The sequence below is a fragment of the Heptranchias perlo genome, chromosome 4 (genome assembly GCF_035084215.1).
Source record: "Heptranchias perlo isolate sHepPer1 chromosome 4, sHepPer1.hap1, whole genome shotgun sequence".
Lineage (NCBI taxonomy): Eukaryota > Metazoa > Chordata > Chondrichthyes > Hexanchiformes > Hexanchidae > Heptranchias > Heptranchias perlo.
This window is the reverse complement of record NC_090328.1, coordinates 123,140,924-123,163,165: the sequence shown is the minus strand read 5'-3', so window position 1 is coordinate 123,163,165 and position 22,242 is coordinate 123,140,924.

The window sequence follows — 22,242 nt, the reverse complement described above, 5'->3', positions numbered from 1 at the left end:
ACTGGGAAGAACTCCTCTGCTCTTCTTTGAAATAGTGCCATGGGATCTTTTACGTCTACCTGAGAGGGCAGACAGGACCTCGGTTTAATGTCTCATCCGAAAGACGGCACCTCTGACAGTGCAGCACTCCCTCGGTAATGCAGTGGAGTGTCAGCCTGGATTATGGGGGTCAAGACTCAGCCAAACTGAAGGCAACGGGGAAGGGAGAGTGGGAGCTAAAAGTCCACGCTCTCCTGCCATAAATCTGGTGGAACGCCGAGGGAAATGGTGGAAACAGCTTTTTCCGTTGTTTCTCTGGTAGTCCTGCCAGTTTCCCACCAGAATTATAGTGGGAGGCCAGGGTTCCCCCTGAATTTCAGCCCCAATGAGTACATTGTATTGACTCTGTCTATTTAGCAAGGGAATGAGTCAAAAGGAGGCACTGTAATATTTTTAATGTTTCCGGTCGATGATCTTTGATGAAAGGTCAACAACCTGAAACGTTAACTGTTTCTCTCTCCACAAATGCTGCCTGACCGGCTGAGTGTTTCCAGCATTTTCTGTCTTTGTTTCAGATTTCCAGCAACCGCAATATTTTGCTTTTGTATTGTAATATTTTAATTTGTTCAAAAAACACTAAACCCTTGCTTCCCTGGCACGGCAAGTTTGTAATCTTATGAAAACAGGTGGATGAATTGAAATATTAATGGACTTTATTGCTTTCCTTGGTAATTTTGCAGCTAAGTCATTTTCCTCAGTTGCTGAATCAAATACATTTACTACGCCTGAATCTGGTTCTTTTCTCTGTATTAAGTAAATGGACAGTTTGCAGACAGCTGAGACAACTTCTCAGCTCGATAGATATTTCCAGCTCTTATCCTCCTACATCTATTAAACTAGCTAAAAGAGACAAGAAGGACAGTGCTGAAATGGCTGGTACCTCGAATCAAAAGTAATTGGTGGCTCATTAATTGCTGATCCCACAGTCAGATATGGAGATAATGTACTGTGTAGAAGTAAATCCTTCATAAGGGCAGTTATGTGCTGCGACAGTACACATGCCTGTGGTGGAGGTTGTCTGCAAGTTAGCTTCCGGCAGATGTCACAACTCTGTCACTGCCTCCTTGGCGGTCCCCAAGCACTCCCCAAGGAATTCCCATACCCACATTTTTTTTTAATTCGAGCAATCAAACATCTAGCTGTCAAAAACCCTGCCAATCAGAAATACCTAGAGAAAAAAAATCTTTAATCCAGCTCTCAAAAATTCCAGAGTGAAATGCCTTATTCAAAACACACTCCTCTGCAAATTCAGCAACAGCCCTCCCATCTTCCGCAGTTTGCCCATGACTGGGTGGCCCTGGAGAAGGACCACATGGTGTCCGCTGGTACACTTGAGGCCTTCCACGACTGGTCGGTACCGCAGGGACTGGAGTGTGTGGTCGATACTGCAAATAATATTATTATTTAATTTGATAAGTTTTCATACTTTTGTATGATTTGGGTGTTTATTAGTTGTGCCCCTCTATAAAAGGGGCACTTTTGTTAGATTACTTTTATTTGGGTTGATGACACTGGGGCAACCCAGTGTCTCCTAACGGGTTTACTAAAAGAGGCAACCACCCCCAGCACTAGTGCTCATTAACATCCTATTAACATCAATTGTAATATTAAACTCAAGCCTTCAAATGTTTTATGTGCAAGAGCACTTTAGGCTAGAATAAAAGAAGTTCAGATAATGTGAAACTATGAGCGTGAAACTCAAGTGGTTTAATCAATATCTGAACCAAATGGGTGCAGTTTATCAGTTTTTAACTGGTATGTGTTATAGTCCATTATTATTGTTTGGCCAGAAGCTAGAAAACAGCTGACAGTAGTTAACATGACTGGATGCATCAATTATTGACAACTTGCTGTGTGGCGGTCCACTTATCAAAACTAATGTTTCTATTGGAAAGAGTCTGGGAAATGATACAGTTGCTAACTGATTCGTAACATGACATGGGATCTTTAAACTGAGACAAGTAGGAAGGCAATTTATTGAATGAAAGGCTATATGTTCCAATAAACTTAATTCTTGCCAGATGTAAGCTTGAGTAAAAGGAACTAATTTGATATTCACCCTTTTAAGATCTGGAATTGAAAACCTTGGCAGGAATACTTATTTAACATTGTTATGCTCAGAAAACAATGGGTGCTTAATTGGGCCATGTAGTGCCTGTTGTTTCAGCACTACACGGCCTCACGGAGTTCCAAGATGGTGTCCGGAATGCGCGAGCCCGATTCTAGCGTTGTGTGTGCCAGACGCCAGCTTGGTAAAGGGTTTCGCGCACGCGCAGATAACGAACGCCAGCAGCATGTAAAGTAGGGAGAAAGTGCATGCAATCAGTGTGCAACGCTGATTTAAAGTGATACACACCATTTTGGGACTTAACACTCCATTCAAAGCACTGTCTTAACTACGCACACCTGAACATGTCTTACAGTGCCTGGAGGACCCCCACCAGCATTATTTAAAGGGACCATGCAGGTGTTGCAGGTTAGTTGCTGGATTATTGCTTCTGGCTGCTGGTAGAATAGAAGTGTTTGTTGAAGCTTCCTATACTTACAGAGAGTTGCTAGAGTATATTTGAGTGTGGTTTGCCAGGTATTGACTTATGGTTGGGAAAGTTACAACAGAGGTTGAACAAGATTCCTGGCAACCATAGGTGGCCTGCTGGGGCTCCCACTGGGCATAGAACACGACTGGGAGCGTGCAGAGAGGCCACGCCCAGCAGGTCAAGCTGCGAGGAGAGGGAGGAGGAGGAGGAGGAGGCAGAGGGCACTGAGCAGGAGGCCATATCCCATTAGGACCTGTGGGGAACGATACCCTTACCTCACCATGAGTGAAGATCAGTGCATCCGATGGCTGAGGTTCACCAAAGACCGAGATCTGTCAGAGCAGGGCAAGGACATCATTGCCTGTGGCTGTCAAGGTAACCGTGGCGCTTCTACGGCTCTGGATCCTTTCTGGCCTCTGCTGGCGATCTGTGCAATATCTCAGTGTGCGGTGCACTGCTGCATAAGGGAGGTCACAGAGGCACTATACAAGATGTGCAACAGGTTCATCACGTTCCCTCTTGATAGAGAGAAGTAGAACAAGTGAGCACGAGGGTTTGCTCGCATTGCAGGCTTCCCCATGGTGCAGGGTCTACTGACTGTACGTATATTGCCCTGCAAGCCCTCAACTTGGCCATCTTCATGAACTGAAAGGGGTTCCACTCTCTGAATGTGTGACCACATGCAGCGCATCATGGAGGTCAATGCAGTCACGACGCCTTCATTATGTGGCAGTCCAATGTCCCAGCTACTTTTCAATCGGCTCGGAAAGTGAAAAGCTGGCTGCTGGTTGACAAGGGCTATCCCCTCATGAGGTGGCTCATGACTCCTGTGCGGCATGCACACTGGAGGAGTCCTGCAGTACTCAGCTGAGCGGGTGGCAAGATTCATGGTGGCATGCTGCATGCTGCATAACCTCGCCATTCTGAGGGACCAGCCCTTGCCACCGATTATCCGGCAAGACCCTGAGCCAGAGGAAGAGGAGGAGGAGGGGGAGGAGCCAGAGGAGGAAGCGGAGGAAGACGCACGGGGGCAACAAGGAACACTCTGTGTGCTCACCTAATCTGTGATTGATATCAATAATGTGAGGACATTGCTCAAGTCACCAACAGTCCTACACTCCCCACCTGTCCGCTCCCACATGACCATCAAATCGCCCTCCATCTGATTACACATTCCTTCCCCCCCTCAGCTCATCGCAGAAATAAAAACCACTAACAAATGCAAATTCAAAGTCATATTTCTCAATTAACAAATTAAATAACAATTAAACAAAAAGAGACTATTCACCCTTGTGCAATCCCTCAATGCCTGTTGTTCGTGTGCCTCTACCTATCCTAGTGCTTCTACGAGGTGTATCCCCAGTGGCTGGACATGGGTGGTGGGAGGCTGCTGACCTTCAATGGAGGAGTGTGCAGATGGTGTTGGAGGACCACTTCGAGCAGCTCTGGGCCGGGAAGCCCGGCTTCAGACTGCGCCACCTTGGCCAGGGCTGCAGCAGTCTGGCCTGGCTGGCCGATAGGCAACAACAAGGGCACTGGCGGAGTGGTAGGGGTGGGAGCAGGAATGCTGTTGTCCTGAGAGAGGACAGCAGGTCCGACAGCCATGGCACCACTGCCACTCGCATGGGGCAGCGCCTCAACAATCCTGGTGAACAGCCCCATTCCACAGTGATCCCCAGAGCCACAATAGCAGTAGTCTGTGGTTCCATTGCAGCAGTCTGAGCTTCAACCGTAGCTTGCAGACCTTTGATGACATCGGTTTGTGCTGCAATGGAAGCCGCGACATCAGTCATCAGACGCTGCATCGTGTTGGGTTCCTCAGGTGTGCTGATGGAGGTGACCGCCCGTTCCATGTGGGAAAGGAGGGCTCCAAACTCTGTGCAAAGTCCTGTGCCAAGTTGGAGCTGGACTCCTCCATGCCCCTTGTCATTGTGCGCAGGCTTTCTGGCAGACTTTCCAGTGCACCAAGCATTTGGTGGTGTACACCCATCAGCCGTCTTCTGTGGTCTGGCCCATCAAAGTCCTCATCTGACTCCTCTGCAGCAGAACTAGTGAGCGACCTTGCCCTCCAGTGAGCTGGCACCTGTGGTATCCGTTCCGCCCGCCCCCCGCCCCGGCTCCTGCGCACTTGTGCTCGGTGTCTCACCAAGTGCAGATCCCTCCTCTAACCCAGCCTCTAAAGGAGGCACAGTGTCAGTCTCTGAGTTGCGGATGCGAGTGTCAGATCGTGTGACGGTGTGGCTTCAGTGTCCTCCTCCTCCTCCTCCTCGGATGGCGCTGGCACCTGTTCTTGGGTATCTGCAATGACAAAGGGAAACAGGTTGAGATGTACTGCGTGGTGAGGAGCAAGTATATCGTGTGTGCTGCCACCATCTGCAGCACGTGAGTCAGAAAAGGTTGTGAGAGGAGGGAAATGAGGAGGACCATTAGATATGCAGAGACCCCCTTCATTGGCACCTCCAGCGCGGCATGTGGTCACGGCCGCAGCGATGGCCCGCCCAATGATCCGAAACACGGTCTCCTCCAAGGGGGTGAGGACGTTTAAACGTGCCTGTCCTCCCTCAGGTCTCTCCTGCTCCCGGCCGTTATGTGCCACCTTCTCCTGCAAGACAGAGGGCAGTATGTTAGTGAGTATCCTGCAAAGTGTCTGGCTGATGTGCCTGTCATGGTTGAATAGCTGCCAGTGTGCGTGAAACCTGTGAGTGGTGGTTATGTGGCCTGCAGGTGTGGTACTATGTGAGGGTGAGATGCAGCATGCCGAGTGCAGCATTGCGTACGGATGGGCAGTGTTTTTTGGTGGGTGGGTGATTGGGGGGGGCTGTCGTGCATGGCGTATTGGTGCAGTTGGTTTGTTGTGCCACTTGACACTTGCATTCACTCACCTAGGCCACTTGTGCCAGATCATTGAACTTCTTTCGGCATTGCACCCATGAGCGTGGTGCCATGCGTTGACTTCCTGGGCCACAGCCTCCCACTGCCTGTGAAGCTAGAGTCTGGAGGGTCTCTGCTACCCTATGGGTACAGGATGGCCATCCTTTCGTCCACTCCCTCCACCAGGGCCTCCCGTGCATCGTCTGAGAAGCGTGGGTCGTGCCCTCGTTCCGGTCCCGCAATCCTTCCTGCCATATTTCCCTTCTCCCTGTAGACTGTGCACCTGCCCTTTAAGAGGTGCAGGCTGCCTGTGATGAGCCCTGGCCAGGCCCCATTCCGGGCTTCTGATTCTCTGTGCAGCCTCTCAGCAGCGCGGGTAGCGCTGGCTGCGTGGATTAATTAGCAGGCAGCATGAAACTCACATGCTGCAAACGCAGGAAGCACCGAGCACGGGTTAATCGCGGATCGTGATACCCGCGCCCGCTTCCGGGCCTTATTCAATTTACCCCCCCCCCCCCCCATTGAACCTTATTGGCAGAAAACTGAGGAATTATGAAAACCAAGGACAAAATAGTTGAGATCAGATACTTTTCCACATCTGTGACCAATCCCACTTTGTAATCAGCTGCTAGGAAGGACACCTGTTTTGGACTGAAATTGGACTCTCCTGCAGGTGGATCATTCCATTATGAAACTTTCCACCACGCAGTCTAACAGGGCCACTGATGATCCTCACTGCAGGTGAGCTCATGTGTTGGACAGATGCATGTTTTCTGTTGCTACTATTCTACTTGGTTAACTCATTGCCACATTCCAAGAAACCATTTGACTTCCAATAAGACAAACAGTGTGGATTGTCATTGAGCTCTACAGAATGCTATACATGAGTATGATTTGGTTCCTTTGAGTTTTGCCCATGATGTTTTTTGAATTATGTAATAGCTAGAAAAATAAACTCATTGTTACAAAATACCAGTTCCTGAGTGTTTCAAATAATGTCCTATTGTACACTTTTATATTTTACATTTCTCAAGTCAATTATGTTTGATTGAATAAAATATAGCAAGGTCTATTAAATTAACTTGTTTATCAGCAGAACTAATGTATGCCAAATTAATGAAATTCTAAGCATTTTAGTGGTTATTACCAGGGGTAAGGTAATGCTTAATTGCTTAGCTCTTGAATTTCATGGATGGGTAGGCCTGCATATTTAATGTCATTCATAGGAGGTTAGAACATTGCTTCAATGATTTAACTTCCGGACTGACGGAAAGTGCTCTAATTAATTGTGCTGCTGGACTGTTGTCATTGATCAACATAAAGTAAATTGCCATCTTCCATTAAATGGTTTATGGAGCTTGTTGCTGACTCAATGAGTGTAACTGGGACTTTGTTATTAAATTCTTTTGATTTTTTTTTAAAGCACCCTATATATTATTGACCATAAGAGCAGAGATGACACAGTCAGCGTTCCAAAAGCCAGGTGTAAGTCCTCGCCACAACTAAAGCAAGTAAAGACACGCATACACTCATCCCTTAAGTATCATGCTCTCATACTTTAATCAAATATTTCACATTTAGTGGTTGTTTTTGCTATCCATTTTCCTACATACAATCCAAGAGAAGTTATGGAGACAGGTTTCCTCTTCTCTCTCTCTTTCTGGTTACATTGCATTTGATCTCATTCCAAGTATTTGAAAGCAGTTTCTCCTTGCCTGACTCCCAAATAATGTCGCAGGTACTGTATCAAAATAGCTACCAAAATCTCTACAACTTTTTGGACAAAATATTAAGATGTTATAATTTTTCGAGAAGCCATAGAGAAATGTAGCAGCATACTAGTACTTGGAAAGTCTGTGGAAAAGTGTCCTATTGGGTATTTCTTCCTATGGGTTGTACACAGTTAAGTTTCTGTCGAATACAGGAAATCCGATATAAATGGAAGTGCCATAACGAGCGTGACTCAACTTAAATAGATCTGATGTTTCCTAGGAATGGATACTAAAAGATTTGCTGGATTTTTATGATTCTTTTTAACGATGATTTAGCTTCACATTCTTTACAGAGCTTCTCTTATGCCAACAACTTCCATTTGCACTTGATGTTCCAGGCCACAGTTGTGGCTGATATCCACCCTTGCAACTCTCTTAATCGTCAAGGATGCAGTTATGTTGCCACTTCTGTGTCACTGCAAAGTACTTTCCACCTTTAAATGATGCAAAATTGACAGTATAGGGTTGATTTCTGGGGCTGTGTGCAGACCCTGCAGGAGATCTGCACCCATCTAATTGTAGGAGGATGGATCATCCTGGAACTTGTGGGTTAGCCTAATTTTAATAATTTTGGCCCATATTGAGCTGATGCTTAACTGGGGATCAGGGGGCATTGCTGACAAAGGATGATGGGTGACTTTAATGGAATATGGCCACATTGGGGAGCAACAATTGTGTTAGCCTTTAAAAAGGCTGGAAATAATTAAAAGCATATTGCAGCCTTTACAAAAGCTGCATGGGACAACAAGGTCACTGGCAATGCCTAGTGGCTGGCACAATAAATGTGTTGGCAGGTTATGCAGTCTTTGAGCTAGTGATGGAGTGGCACAGCACTGGAACCCCCTGTTTGATGGCTGGTGAAGTGTCAGTACTAATGCTTGAGATGGATGCAAATAGAGTTACCTTGTTCGACACAGCAGGGCACTTTTCCCAGAGGACAAAAGGGCACCATGCTTAGCAAGAGATGATAGCCTAGCTCAATGTTACATGCAGTACCTGCAAGACTTGGAAACAGTTTAGGAAGAAGGTGGCACAGTTTGAGGAATGGCAGGCCAGTGTGAAACAATATCTAGGCCAATATAACTCCAGTGTGGTGTTAGGCCATGTTGAGAAAGTGCTTGGAGGGAGGAGGTGGGGGGGCATCCATTGGCTGGTTGATGTACACTTCAGTCAAAGAGACAACAAATGAGAGAAAAGTGTTTTCAAGGGGACCTTATTTAAAAATGTAAGTACCGTCAAAATGTTTTGGCCCTGAAGTTTCAAAGGTGCCAATCCCAGTGGTTGCGCCAGAATTGCACCAGCTGCTGCCCTCCAACACCGACCTCTGAAGAAGGCATATGGAATGCTCTCCGTTATTAGCCAAGGTATAGATTACAAAAGCAGGGATGTAATGATGGAACTGTATAAAACGCTGGTAAGGCCACAGCTGGAGTATTGTGCGCAGTTCTGGTCACCACATTACAGGAAGGACGTAATTGCTCTGGAGAGAGTGCAGAGAAGATTTACAAGAATGTTGCCAGGGCTTAAAAATTGCAACTACGAGGAGAGATTGGATAGGCTGGGGTTGTTTTACTTGGAGCACAGGAGGCTGAGGGGAGACTTGATTGAGGTGTACAAAATTATGAGGGGCCTCGATAGAGCAGACAGGAAGTGCCTGTTTCCCCTAGCGGAGAGTTCAAGAACTAGAGGACATAGATTTAAGCTGATTGGCAGAAGGATTAGAGGGGACATGAGGAGATACTTTTTTTACCCAGAGGGTGGTGGGTGTATGGAATTCGCTGCCTGAATTGGTGGTAGAGGCAGGGACCCTCAACTCTTTTAAAAAGTACCTGGACCTGCACCTAAAGTCCTGTAAGCTGCAGGGCTACGGACCGGGTGCTGGAAGGTGGGATTAGAATGAGCACCTGGTTGTTCTTCGAGCCGGTACGGACACGATGGGCCGATTGGCCCCCTTCTGTGCTGTATCTTTTCTATTGTTCTATGGTTCTGCCGGAAGTTAAAGGGTCAGTTGGAGGGCACCTTGTTTGCACGGGGCAGGCTGGCTCTAGCACCACTTTGGGCCCATCTTTGGTGTCCACCTGCCCCATGCCAGCAGAAATTCAGCTGCCTGCCTGACTATGGGGGTTGACTAGCCCTCTTTTCTCAACTCGGCAATGCTCTGATTGGCCCCTGAGTAAGGGGGTACGATCCAGATTAGTTTTTTTTAAAAATATTTTTCTTCTTTGGGGGGTCCAGGTCTGGACCCCACTGTGGCCCAAATGCACCCTTGTGGAGTTCAGTATGCTTCATCTTTCTTGGCGTACTGGCTGTCACCACTACGCCAAGTCATTAGTGAGAATCAGGAGCATGAACTCCAGCTTAAGGAGTTCCCCCATCTTGTCTCTGCTCTTCTGGCACATAATTTGCCTTGTGGGAGGCAGACAGAAGATCCCCCCAACTTACAAGGCAACCAGGAAACTCCCAGAAACAGCGGTGAGCCAAAGTAACCAGGTTTTTCCATTTCTTGGGGTTCTTCTGGTCTGCTGAGGTTGCAGTAGCGAACTAGTAGAACCCTTGTGGAATTTCCAGGGTCTCAAAATTTACTGGCTGCCGATCGCTCTTCTGGTCATTGTCCATAACACATGTGTTGCCAACAATGAATTACACTGGTGTCAGAGTGGAATTACATAGAAATTACAACACAAAAATAGGCCATTCAGCCCAAGTAGTCCATGTTAGCATTTATCCTCCACATGAGCAGTTGTCCTAATCCCATGTGACCGCCCAGTTCCCATATCCCTTTATTTCCACCAACTATCTAACCTATACTTAACTGTTGACATGCTCTCTGCTTCAATCACTAACTCTGGTAGTGCATTCTGCAGTGTACTATAACTGCAGCATAAAGCGCTTTCTGCAGTCTTCTGTATCTCTTTGTGATGGAAGTGCACATTTATGTGGGTATTTTTTTTGCAAACGATGTATGATATTCTGCTGGTTTAGCAGAGGCATGGTTTTTAGACACAAAGGTGGCTTCTTGCCCTTTTAAGTAAGGCAAGTTCTGCCTCCTTGAAGTTGCTGGATAGCTGTTTTGTCATGTTTGTTGTCTTTCCCATTTTTTCTCCCTTCTCATTGAAACTATGTCAGACTCATTGACAATGGTCACGCCTCTTATTTCTGGCAGTTGAGCTGATTTATTTACACAATTATAACTTCCATTTCTTTGGATGGCTTATTTTGCTGCCAGCAATATCACTGCATTCTCAAGACCAAAAAATTGGGCGGTGGTACTTTGTAGTAAATGGACAGCAGTGTCCCTGTTACCTTTTCAACAGCATTAGCATTCACTCACTGGGAGATCTAGCCCTATATGTGATGGATTAAATTTTGAGGGTTGAGCCTCCTTTTCCTCCCATGAGTTCTCTTAATGACTTATTGGGTAATGAATCAACCAATCATATAGACTATATGGGGTAAAATTTAACCCCCAAGTACGGGTGAGTTGGAGGTGGGTGGAGAGTAAAAATACTCTGTTTTCAGAGCGGTTTGGCCTCCCGGCTCCAATACGCCTGCTTCTGGGTTCCGAGCAGACATCAGGAAGTCTCGCCCTCACTGAAAGCCGACAGGCCGATACTTAGAAGGGCAATGTACCTCGTTGAGATACTTGAGGTACTTAATATTTTGTGTATTGGAATAATAATATGAATTTAACCTTACCTGTTCAGGTTTCCCATTGCTTCTGATTCACGTCAGGTGAAAGTAGGTGGGAAGGGCCTGATCCATGAGGTGAGGGGCTTTATTGCACTGCTTGTGGGCCCGGAGGAGCAGGAGTGCTTCATCCAGGCCCAACAAACTCACCTGGCCGACAGGACCCCCGCGATCAGCCAACACACCCCCTCCCCGCACCCCCCCACCCATTGTGGACCCCCATCTACCTATGACTCTTGACATGACCTCCAGCGACCCCCGATCCCTTCCTCAGACACCCGATCCCTTCTTCAGACCCTCCCCCAATCTTCTCCCCGCACCCCCCCCCCCCGATCTTCTCCCGGCTGTCCCCCATCCCCGATCTTCTCCCCAGCCTATGATCCCTCCCTCCCTCCAATCCCTGGCTGCGGCCTCCTGCAGCAGGCCTTCCTGACTGACAAGCTGGCAGGCTGTCGATCAGCCTGGCTGCCAGGCGCGTAAAACCCATTGTGATTGCGACCCACCCACTTACGTGCTGGGTTTCACACCCGGAAATCATCCCCCCCTCGCCCCTCACTCCCTTCTCGGCAGGAAGTTAAAATTTACTCCAAGAAGTTTGGTCTCCAGTGTGCTAAGATCGCTGATCTCAACTGGTACAGCACTTGGGGCATCTCCAGTGACCTCAGGATATTAGATATTAGATGAGGATAATATTGGGCTTGACCTTGAAGCCCTTCATGGTGGAATAGCCCACTGGCACTGTCTGGGTCACCTGGGCCAATGTACTGGACACCTACTGGTGCCCATAGAACTGTACTACCAGTTAAGTCAATACTTTCTGGAAAGGAGGAGAAAATTGTGTGGGGAAAGAAACCTGAATTCCTTTGGAGTGATATTTATCATATCATCCTGATGGGTATGATATATCTGCTATGCTGATGTCAATGAGTGTTTTCAGTCCTATTTTTCATCTGGGATTAAATAAAATTTTCATAGTAAACTGCTTGGGGGGAGAGCCGACAATCTTGTGTGCATTTACATCTTTGGCCTTCGAGGCTTCCATTTCTGTAGCAGTACTAGCCAAGTAAGGAAAAATGCTTTCTTCCGCATTAACAACATCCCTCATGTCATGAAATCAATAGACAGATCAATAGCAAAAAAAAACAATTACCTGTCCATTTAAATCAGTCACTATCTTAAAAATAACTGTGGCATTGTAATATAAATGGACAAAGCCAATCCCATTTCAGCGCAAAAGCACAATACAGTAGTTATAATTTAATTTCTTTTATTCCTTAGTATAAATCTTTTGTTTAAAAAAAAACCTGTCATAGTAAACCCAGAGTTCAGAAAAACACAAGTGCTCATGTACACAAGTACACATTTAAAAAGTACTTGGATGTGCACTTGAAGTACCGTAACCTACAGGACTACGATCCAAGTGCTGGAAAGTGGGATTAAGCTGGATAGCCCTTTTTCGGCCAGCATGGACACGATGAGCCGAATGGCCTCCTTCTGTGCCATAGCTTTCTATGATTCTATGATCTGTGGACGTTCCCTGTGTTGTGAAGAGCTAGCTATAGTCTGGTGATGTCCCCATGTGTATTCTATATGTGTGTATGTATGGTGAATTAAGTGTGCAGTTTAAACTGTTACATTTTTGTGGTTCTGTTTCTATTGGGAAATCTGGGAATAGTTGCAAGGCGATAATCTGACCAAGGGGTTTGGACATTGTGTAAACCATAGGAGAAAAGCTGGAGCAGTTTATATCTGTGAGCTAAAGTCCCTGATTGGATTAGAGCCATTTAATTACTCCAGAATAATATGGTTGTTTTTAAATAATACATGCTGCGAACTTCGTATGGTGCTTTGATTCTGTCTGGGGTCTATTTTGTTTATTTTCTTCTTAACAACAAGTGTTAGCTTAATATTGACTGCCATTGTGTTATTGATGTGTAATGATTGATTGCGATACAATCCTTGTTAGTGTAATCCAGAAATAATTAACCATTGATTACCAGGAAATGATGTGACCATTATGTCATATAGAAGAATGTTTTATCCTCTGTTCAAGCAGGTAATATTTTCTTGGGCCTGACTTGTCCATGTCAATCCTATAAAAGATGATTCTTCAACATTGATTATGACAGTTCTGATGAAAGGTTACAACTGAAATGTGGACTGACCTGTACATTTCTAGCAATTTGTTTAGCTCAGATTTCCACCAGTCGGTTTTATACTATTCAGATCTTCAAGATGAGTGTGGAAGACTAAAGGGTGATCGAATTGAGATGTTTAAATGATTTAATAGGGTCAATTGAGAGAAACTATTTCCTCTGGTGGGGGAGTCCAGATCAAGGGAGCAGAACCTTAAAATTAGAGCTAGGCCGTTGAGGACTGATGTCAGTAAGCACTTCTTCATACAAAGGGTAGTGGAAATTCGGAACTATCTTTCCCCAAAAGGCTATTGAGGTTAGGTCAGTTGAAAATTCCAAAACTGAGATTGATACTTTTTGGTAGCCAAAGGTATTAAGGGATATGGAACCAAGGCAGGTGGATGGAGTTGTTGTGGGAAATCACCACTCGGAGTCAGACTTAAAGATTCAACATGCAGTTTATTGAACAAAGCTTTGGGAGAAGTGCTTGGCACTCCGCAGTGCTCGCAGTCAACTTCTCAATTTTAAAATGGCCGCTGAGCTTCTTTTATACATTCCAAAGAGTCGACAAGTACAGACATTTAGCAGTTATTACATCATCAGCCTTGGTTAGTTACACATTAGCCAATTATTCCCCCCTAGCAACAATTGACCTCCAATCACATTCCTTTAAAAACAACCGTTATCAAGAACATATTGTTTCGGTTCCGCTTTATCTTAAGCTGACCATCTGGACCTCGCGGTCTGGTTTTTGTCTGTTCCGTAGTTTTTATACAATAACAGGATGTAGCTCAAGGTTAGTTCGTTGTGGAATGTCTATGCCTAAGTCAGCACATTTTAATGTCTTTCCACAGAGTCCATTTTGTTCCACAGAGCCCATTTTGTTCCAGGTAACCATCTCACTTTTACTCCAACAGAGTTGTGATAAAGATCAGCCATAATCTAATTGAATAGCGGAACAGGCTCAAGGGGCTGAATGGCTTACTCCTGTTCCTATGTTCCTGGATCTTCAAGATGATACTACCATCTAAAAAAGCTTTCAGCTAGCTTTTTTTCAATAAAAGACCAGGACTATGCTAGTTGCAATAGAAAACTATCTTTGGAAAGGTTTTCAAACTTTTCCAAGTGTGGGATCCCTCAACAATGACACGCTCTCAATCCCCTCCGCTCCTAGCTTCCAAAAAACAATGTCAGCTACTGCAAAGAAAGCAGTGTCTCTCTTTGCGAGCACCCACATTTTATTAGTATATACTCTCAATCATCAGCAAAGTGATGGAAGCTGTCATCGCCAGTGCTATCAAGCGGCATTTACTCATCAATAACCTGCTCACTGATGCTCAGTTTGGGTTCCGCCAGGACCACTCGGCTCCAGACCTCATTACAGCCTTGGTCCAAACATGGACAAAAGAGCTGAATTCCAGAGGTGAGGTGAGAGTGACTGCCCTTGACATCAAGGCAGCATTTGATTGAATGTGGCACCAAGGTGCCCTAGTAAAATTGAAGTCAATGGGAATCAGGGGGAAAACTCGCCAGTGGCTGGAGTCATACCTAACGCAAAGGAAGATGGTAGTGGTTGTTGGAGGCCAATCATCTCAGCCCCAGGAAATGGCTGCAGGAGTTCCTCAGGGTAGTGTCCTAGGCCCAACCATCTTCAGCTGCTTCATCAATGACCTTCCCTCCATCATAAGGTCAGAAATGGGGATGTTTGCGGATGATTGCACAGTGTTCAGTTCCACTCGCAACCCCTCAGATAATGAAACAGTCCGTGCCCGCATGCAACAAGGCCTGGACAACATCCAGGCTTGGGCTGATAAGTGGCAAGTAACATTTGCGTCAGACAAGTGCCATGCAATGACTATCTCCAACAAGAGAGAGTCTAACCACCTCCCCTTGACATTCAACGGCATTACCATTGCCGAATCCCCCACCATCAACATCTGGGGGTCACCATTGACCAGAAACTTAACTGGACCAGCCATATAAATACTGTGGCTACAAGAGCAGGTCAGAGGCTGGGTTTTCTGTGGCGAGTGACTCACCTCCTGACTCCCCAAAGCCTTTCCATCGTCTACAAGGCACAAGTCAGGGGTGTGAAGGAATACTCTCCACTTGCCTGGATGAGTGCAGCTCCAACAACACTCAAGAAGCTCGACACCATCCAGGACAAAGCAGCCCACTTGATTGGCACCCCATCCACCAACCTAAACATTCACTCCCTTCACCACCGGCACACCGTGGCTGCAGTGTGTACCATCCACAGGATGCACTGCAGCAACTCCCCAAGGCTTCTTCGACAGCACCTCCTAAACCCGCGACCTCTACCACCTAGAAGGACAAGGGCAGCAGGCACATGGGAACAACACCACCTGCACGTTCCCCTCCAAGTCACAAACCATCCCGACTTGGAAATATATCGCCGTTCCTTCATCGTCGCTGGGTCAAAATCCTGGAACTCCCTTCGTAACAGCACTGTGGGAGAACCGTCACCACACGGACTGCAGCGGTTCAAGAAGGCGGCTCACCACCACCTTCTCAAGGGTAATTAGGGATGGGCAATAAATGCCGGCCTTGCCAGCGACGCCCACATCCCATGAACGAATAAAAAAAATACAGCAACTGAAATAACACCCTAGTACATCAACAGATACAGAAAAAAAATTAGAGTGCAAAGAAATGATAGATTACCGAATTCTTGAGGCACTGTGCTTGCGGTACTGTATGTGATACCTCCAGTTTCAAGCAGGCAGAAATTTGAAGACTGATAGGAGCCCCTGAGATCATCATGTGGGTGCCATTCGGTTCCTGGTCCCCACTTTGGTTATGTGGCTCTCAAAGGTTTTCAAAGTATCCAATAGTTATTTGGTGACGATAATGCGTTTCTGTTCAGATTGGAGGTTCGATGAAACAGGTGATAAGGTGAAGAGCTGATCTGTCATGTGCACCTGGAGAGGTTTTTGTATCTTCACTGAGCAGTGTGTTTTTTTTATGCATTGGGATTGCTTCTCCTGAACTGTCTGAAAGCACTTTAAGTAGTACATTATTCTCTCAGTTATCCAGGAGACTGTCAGATGATGGCAGGCTCTTCAGATTAACAAAGCAGTTTGGTGGTAGATTGAAGTGAGTCTATATTCTTGAAACAATGAATCTTGAGTGGAGTTTTAATGCATTTCATAATTGAGAAAATCTTGCCATGTTGATACATCCATAATACTGGTATCACTTGCATAAGTATGTCCATAGGGTATGTAATACAGGCACAGGACTGAAGGGGGCAATCATAGATTATGTTTCTCTCTTTAAAATATGTGAATGTGTTCATGAGATTGATCTCCCTTCAACTTGTGTCAATAGACCACCTGACATAAGAGTCATTGTCCTTTTCATAATGGCATTGCACTCTATGCTGGACAATTACAATTCACAATATAACCTCTGCCCTTTGTGACTCTGGCTCTTTGAATAGACAATATTTTGACCACAATGTATTCCCAGAGCAGCTCAGTGACATTGTTTAGTAATGTTGGACAATTGATATCCATTAGGGGGGGGGGGTGGAGGGGAAATGAGTGAACAGGTAGCATTTCTATAAATTAGCATTGTTATTTTTCTCACTTGCTGCTTTTATTATTGTCAGATTTGTTAACCCAAACACCAAGCACATTAATCCACTGGAAAATCTCAACATTATTCCAGAGAGCTACATGCTCTTCCTCTCAATAAAGAAGTGGGTAGAGTTCTCAAAGCAATTCATGCGTTTTCAGAAAGATCCGGTTTGGCGATTACAGCAAGAGATTTCTCATTAAATGGTGATATCTTCATAGTAAATGGTGATGATTATTCAAATCCACTTGGCAGAGCCAGTAGGAGTCCATCAGTTCTGAGAGGAGCCATTAATTGGATGGTGAGGCAGAAATGGAACATGGGTTGTCTTCCCCTGCTCCTGTGAGGTGATAATTGAGCAGCACAGGTAGCATTTATAGATTGAGGTCCTGGATTGATGCATTCTTCCAACTCGAAAGAGGTCAGTGTAGGTTTTCACTTGGGGCACTGAACAGGCATCTAATGGGCAGGGCATTCGGGCCGTCGACCCAGTGAAAGGATTGAGAGGCCCAAATCATTTTGATGGTCAGGCCTCATTACTGAGTGGCAGGCAAGCTGTTCTCGAGTATGTGGGTGTTAACAGGCAACTCGCCAACGAGGGGGGAGGGATTTCAGGTGGGCCCAGTGTATGTATGAAGAGTGGTGGCATCTCTTAAAGCAAGATGCAACCTCTCAAAGCGAAGATGTCTTTCTTTCTGGCTGCAGAACTGTAGCACAAACTAAAGACTGGAAAAAGCACAGACTAGGGCGCCAAGATTTTCAGACGCTGCTGTGGAAGTTTTGCTTGAAGCAAGTAAAGAATTGGAACCCTTGGATATGATGTGGGGGTGTGCGTGCGTGCGTGCAAATGCACACGCATAGTGATTCTACATTATTATCAGAACCTTCAGGTGGCATGTGTGTGATTGTTGTTTGGTTTTCATTTCATTTGGTGAGGGTTGAAGGAGAGGGAAGGATGTTGCAGAAGACTTCTGATGGCATGACTGAGGGTGAGGTTGGGTGGCGGGGGTGGGTGGGTGGAAGGAAGGAGACATTCATGCTGGTGCTACTGAAAGTCGTCCCTTTCCTCTTGATTTTCCTCAGGATCATGGATGGCTTCCTGGTGCTCAATGTCCATACTTTGGCCATGCTGGATAGCGACATTATGCCATCTCCATTGGTGTGGCCTGTATTAGAGGGCTCTGCCTGAAAAATCCAAACGTCGGAAGCATTGTATCAGAATGCCACTCACTTGCTGTATCACAGTGCGGGCAGTGCCATAGCTCTGGTTGTAGCGATGTTCTGCCAGAGTGTCATGATGACGTAGCAGGGTCATCAGCCAGGTGTTCAGAAGATGGCCTTTGTCCCCCAGCAGCCATGCATGCACTGATTGCTCCTACTGAACAAATGATGCCCCTAAGACTCCAGCCATATGGCAGCATCATCGCACTTCCCTGGGAACAGTGTACACATCTCCATAATCCTCATGTTATGGTTGCTGACAAGCTGGACATTCAATGAGAGAAATCCTTTTCCATTAAGGAATGTAGCCGGCACATGGGGAGGTGGCCTAATGGCTATGTGTGTGCAGTCTATTACACCTTGCCCTTGGGGGAAGCCAGCGATCCCCGAGAAGCCAACAGCCCACTCATGTTGACTCCTGTTGTCCATGGGGAAAGAAATGTATGCGCTTGTCTTCTGAAACAGGGCGCCTGTCACCTGCCGAATACAGGAAGAATGACTAATACGCGCCATCTTGCTTGCTGCAGCTTAGAAGGACCCAAAGGCAAACAAGTTCAGGGCCATTGTAACTTTGACGGCCATGGGCAAGGCAGACCCTCTTCGTAAGTTAGGCTCCAGGGCAGATTGCAGAAAGTGATGTGGTGCAATTACAGCCTCACGGCTGAACCAGAGCCTCCAGAGATACTGCCGCTCTGACCCTGGTCTGGTACACCCTCTGAGCTGGCAACAATTGCCTTCTTGCTCTGCCCTTTCTTCACAAGGTAACTGCTGCCTCATTAGCGGGTTTTGTCTTCTGGGGGCTTCTAAGAGGCTCCTTAAGTCCAGGAAAAGCCTTCGACAATTTCTCCCACAAAAATACAGCACGCTGGAGCAATCAGTAATTCCTACCAGAACAGATGTTATGAACTACTTACCTGTGAGTGCCCCTTTTAAATAGCACTCCAAACGTCCTGCAATGCCCACTTGCCTGTGCAGGTACCTGCCCTCAACTGTAGTCCTGCTGAATCACCTGAAAATTGCAATGGGGTCCTATTTGCGAGTCAAGATGGTAACGGCTACCATGCAAGCGCAGATGGAGCGGTAGGTACTGCATCGCAATTTTCAGAAAGAAAGAACCTGCATTTATATAGCGCCTTTCATGACCTCTGGACAACCTGAAGTGCTTTACAGCCAATGAAGTAATTTTGAAGTGTAGTCACTGTTGTAATGTAGGAAACGAGGCAGCCAATTTGCACACAGCAAGGTCCTGCAAAGAGCAATGTAATAGATGACCAGATAAACTGTTTTTGTGGTGTTAGTTGAGGGATAAATATTGGCCAGGACACTGGGGAGAACTCCCCTGCTCTTGTTCGAAATAGTGCTGTGGGATCTTTCCCGACCACCTGAGAGGGCAGACAGGGCCTCAGTTTAACGTCTCATCCGAATGATGGCACCTCTGACGGTGCAGCACTGCCTCAGCACTGCACTGGAATGTCAGCTGTGTTTTGTGCTCAAACCCCCGGAGTGGGACTTGAACACACCACCTTATGACTTAGGGGTGAGAATGTTGCCCACTGAGCCACAGGTAACCCTATTCCTGCCCCCCATTAGCACCCATCAGAGTGGGTGAAAATCACCCCCTATTGTGTGGAGCAGGGCTAAAATAAGAAAAAAACAGAAAAATTCATATTAAAATGCTATGCTTGCCTTTTGTTGTCATTCATTGTGACATCAGCCCAGATTCCCATGCAAGAACTTCATTATCCTTCAGCCTCGACATGGGGAAGATTACATTCGATTGTGAAAAGTAAGTTATACATTTTCACTGGGTTATTAAATCCAATACATAAACCTTGAACTACAAGAAAAACACTATTATCAAAATGCAGATGGAGTTTTTTCTGATTTAAAAAAAATATAAGATTGGTTTGCAGATGTATGTTATGGTTGGAAAATTGTTCTAGAGTTATAATAGAAATGTAACATTTCATGGTTAAATAAGCTATAACCCTTATTTTATTTTGTAAATTCACCTATTCTGTAATTGGTTTCAATTTTGTGAAATCAGTTGTTTATCGCAGAGACTGAGTAGACTATGAGAGAGGCACATTTTCTTGAGCGTTGTGTGCTCAAATTATTAGTAATTTTGCCATCAAATTTTACTTCCAACTACTGTATTTTGATAGTGTTCAGTTAGTGGGCCCCCAGTGGGTAATCTGCATCCCTTTCAGGTGTGGGAATCATGGGTCATTTCTAAAAATAGAACTTTCTAGACAAGAGAACATTCCGGACGTCAGTGGGCCTGAAATTCACCTGGTTGTTATGCGTCATGACATTGCAAATTCGCTCATGAAGATTTCCGCTCTTCAGTATTCCATTAAAATAAAAAAGAACATCTTTACAATTTCCCTAGAAATACAACTGTTCTCATGTTTCACAAATAAATAGACTACCTGTACGGTAGAACTTCCAATTGGTGAAGCTTACTAATGAATGCTCAACATACTCTTACTACAATCTATGTGCAGCATTGCTACATAGGCATTAACAATTTAAATACATGAATTAATGCCTGTTTAAAAATAGCACACAAAGGAATGTAATGTTCATGTGTGAATTTTGGATATAAAGTTCTCCCTTTGCATCCCATTCTGACCAATTTCTTTAGTATTGTTAAGAATGTTATTAATAAGCTTTTCATTCATTGTCAGTCATCAAACCAACTAAGCACTGCACCAGAGTAAATAATCATCATATTTGGACTAAGAGGTACAATTTTCTGAAAATAAGGTCACAGTAAAAATAACAATGATTAAGGACTTGAATGAAGAATAATTGCAGTATATAAATACCTACTTGGCTAAAGTTACTAAAGGTGCAGTCACAATCCATTAGTTTAGCATCAGACCCAAGTCAAAATTGTTTCACACTGACAAAACTTGGGGGTAGAGTTTCCGCTTTGGTGCAATTTCCCAATTGTGCCCAAAATGTGCTTGAAATTGGACTGGTTAGGTGACTGTTCAAGTTTCCACTAAAATTCATTAGCATAATCACAAACGTAAAATCTTCCATGAACAAGCGCAATCGGGCAGTGGAATAGAACGTTTCTTTTTTACGGGCAGCGTGATAGAACTTTTTCTTTCTTTCCATTAAAAAGTATTCCTTGATGGTGCAGTTTTATTAATACAGATGTAAATGGGTTTAACACCAAAAATAAGCATTTTTAATAAGGGTGACCAGTCTTCCACTTGTGAGCAACCTGATCCAAAATCACTGAAAATGACTTAAAAAAACTATATTGAACCATTTATTAGTTTCATTGTCAAAAAGTTTTATAACGTGCCTACTAGTGCCTGTGCGCCTAAGAAAATGAACACAATTTGAAGAGCCTTCCCGAACCAGCGGAATCGGCAGAATCTCACGATTATGACCTGGGGGCTTGCCCAGGTTAATGGGCGGGGCCTGATCCAGGCAGACTGAATCTTGAACCAGTGTAAAAGATTGTGGAAAACACGAATGTAAGTGGTTTGGGGCATAACAAATTTATGTTAAAAATTCCCTGCTCTTTTGCGCTGGTTCTGTCAAATCTGCCCAGATTGCGCTGATATAACCAACAGAAACTCTACATGTTGGAGCGTAAATCAGGCGTAAAGGCCTGAGCTGACCCCTTAGTGAAGCAAAGTAAGATGCCAGGGAGTCTCGCTCCGCTTCATTCCTATACTGAGTTGGCAAATGACTCTGGATTCAGGATGCACTCACAATATAACTGCAGCATTGGCGCAAAGTGAAATCACTTCACACCAATGCCATGGTTGTGCAAATGCATCCTAAGAAGTTCATATTAACTAGTCACTGATCATGATCATATTTTTTTCTATGGATTACACATCATTTACTTTTTCCTTGAAGGCTTTACTGTGCTTCTATCTATTGGAACACAATAAAATGCACTAAGAAGAGTAAGGAAACCATGCCATTCTTCGATATTTTTTTAAATGTAAAGATGAATGATGGTTACACCTGACTGAGCCTTGTATACCTCAATGTGGTGTCAGCGTTGGCTCAGTTGGTAGCACTCTCACTCTGAGTCAAGCCCTACTCCAGAGACTTGAGCACATAATCCAGGATGACACTCCAGTGCAGTACTGAAGGAGTACTGCACTGTCAAGAGGTGCCGTCTTTCAGCTGAGTTGTTAAACCAAGGCCCCATCTGCCCCCTCAGGTGGATGTAAAAAATCCCATGGCACTATTTTGAAGAAGAGCAGGGGCGTTCTCCCCAGTGTGCTGGCCAACATTTATCCCTCAACCAACACCTAAAAACAGATTTTCTGGTCATTTATCTCATTTCTGTTTGTGGGAGCTGACTGTATGCAAATTGGATGCTGCATTTCCTAGATTTCA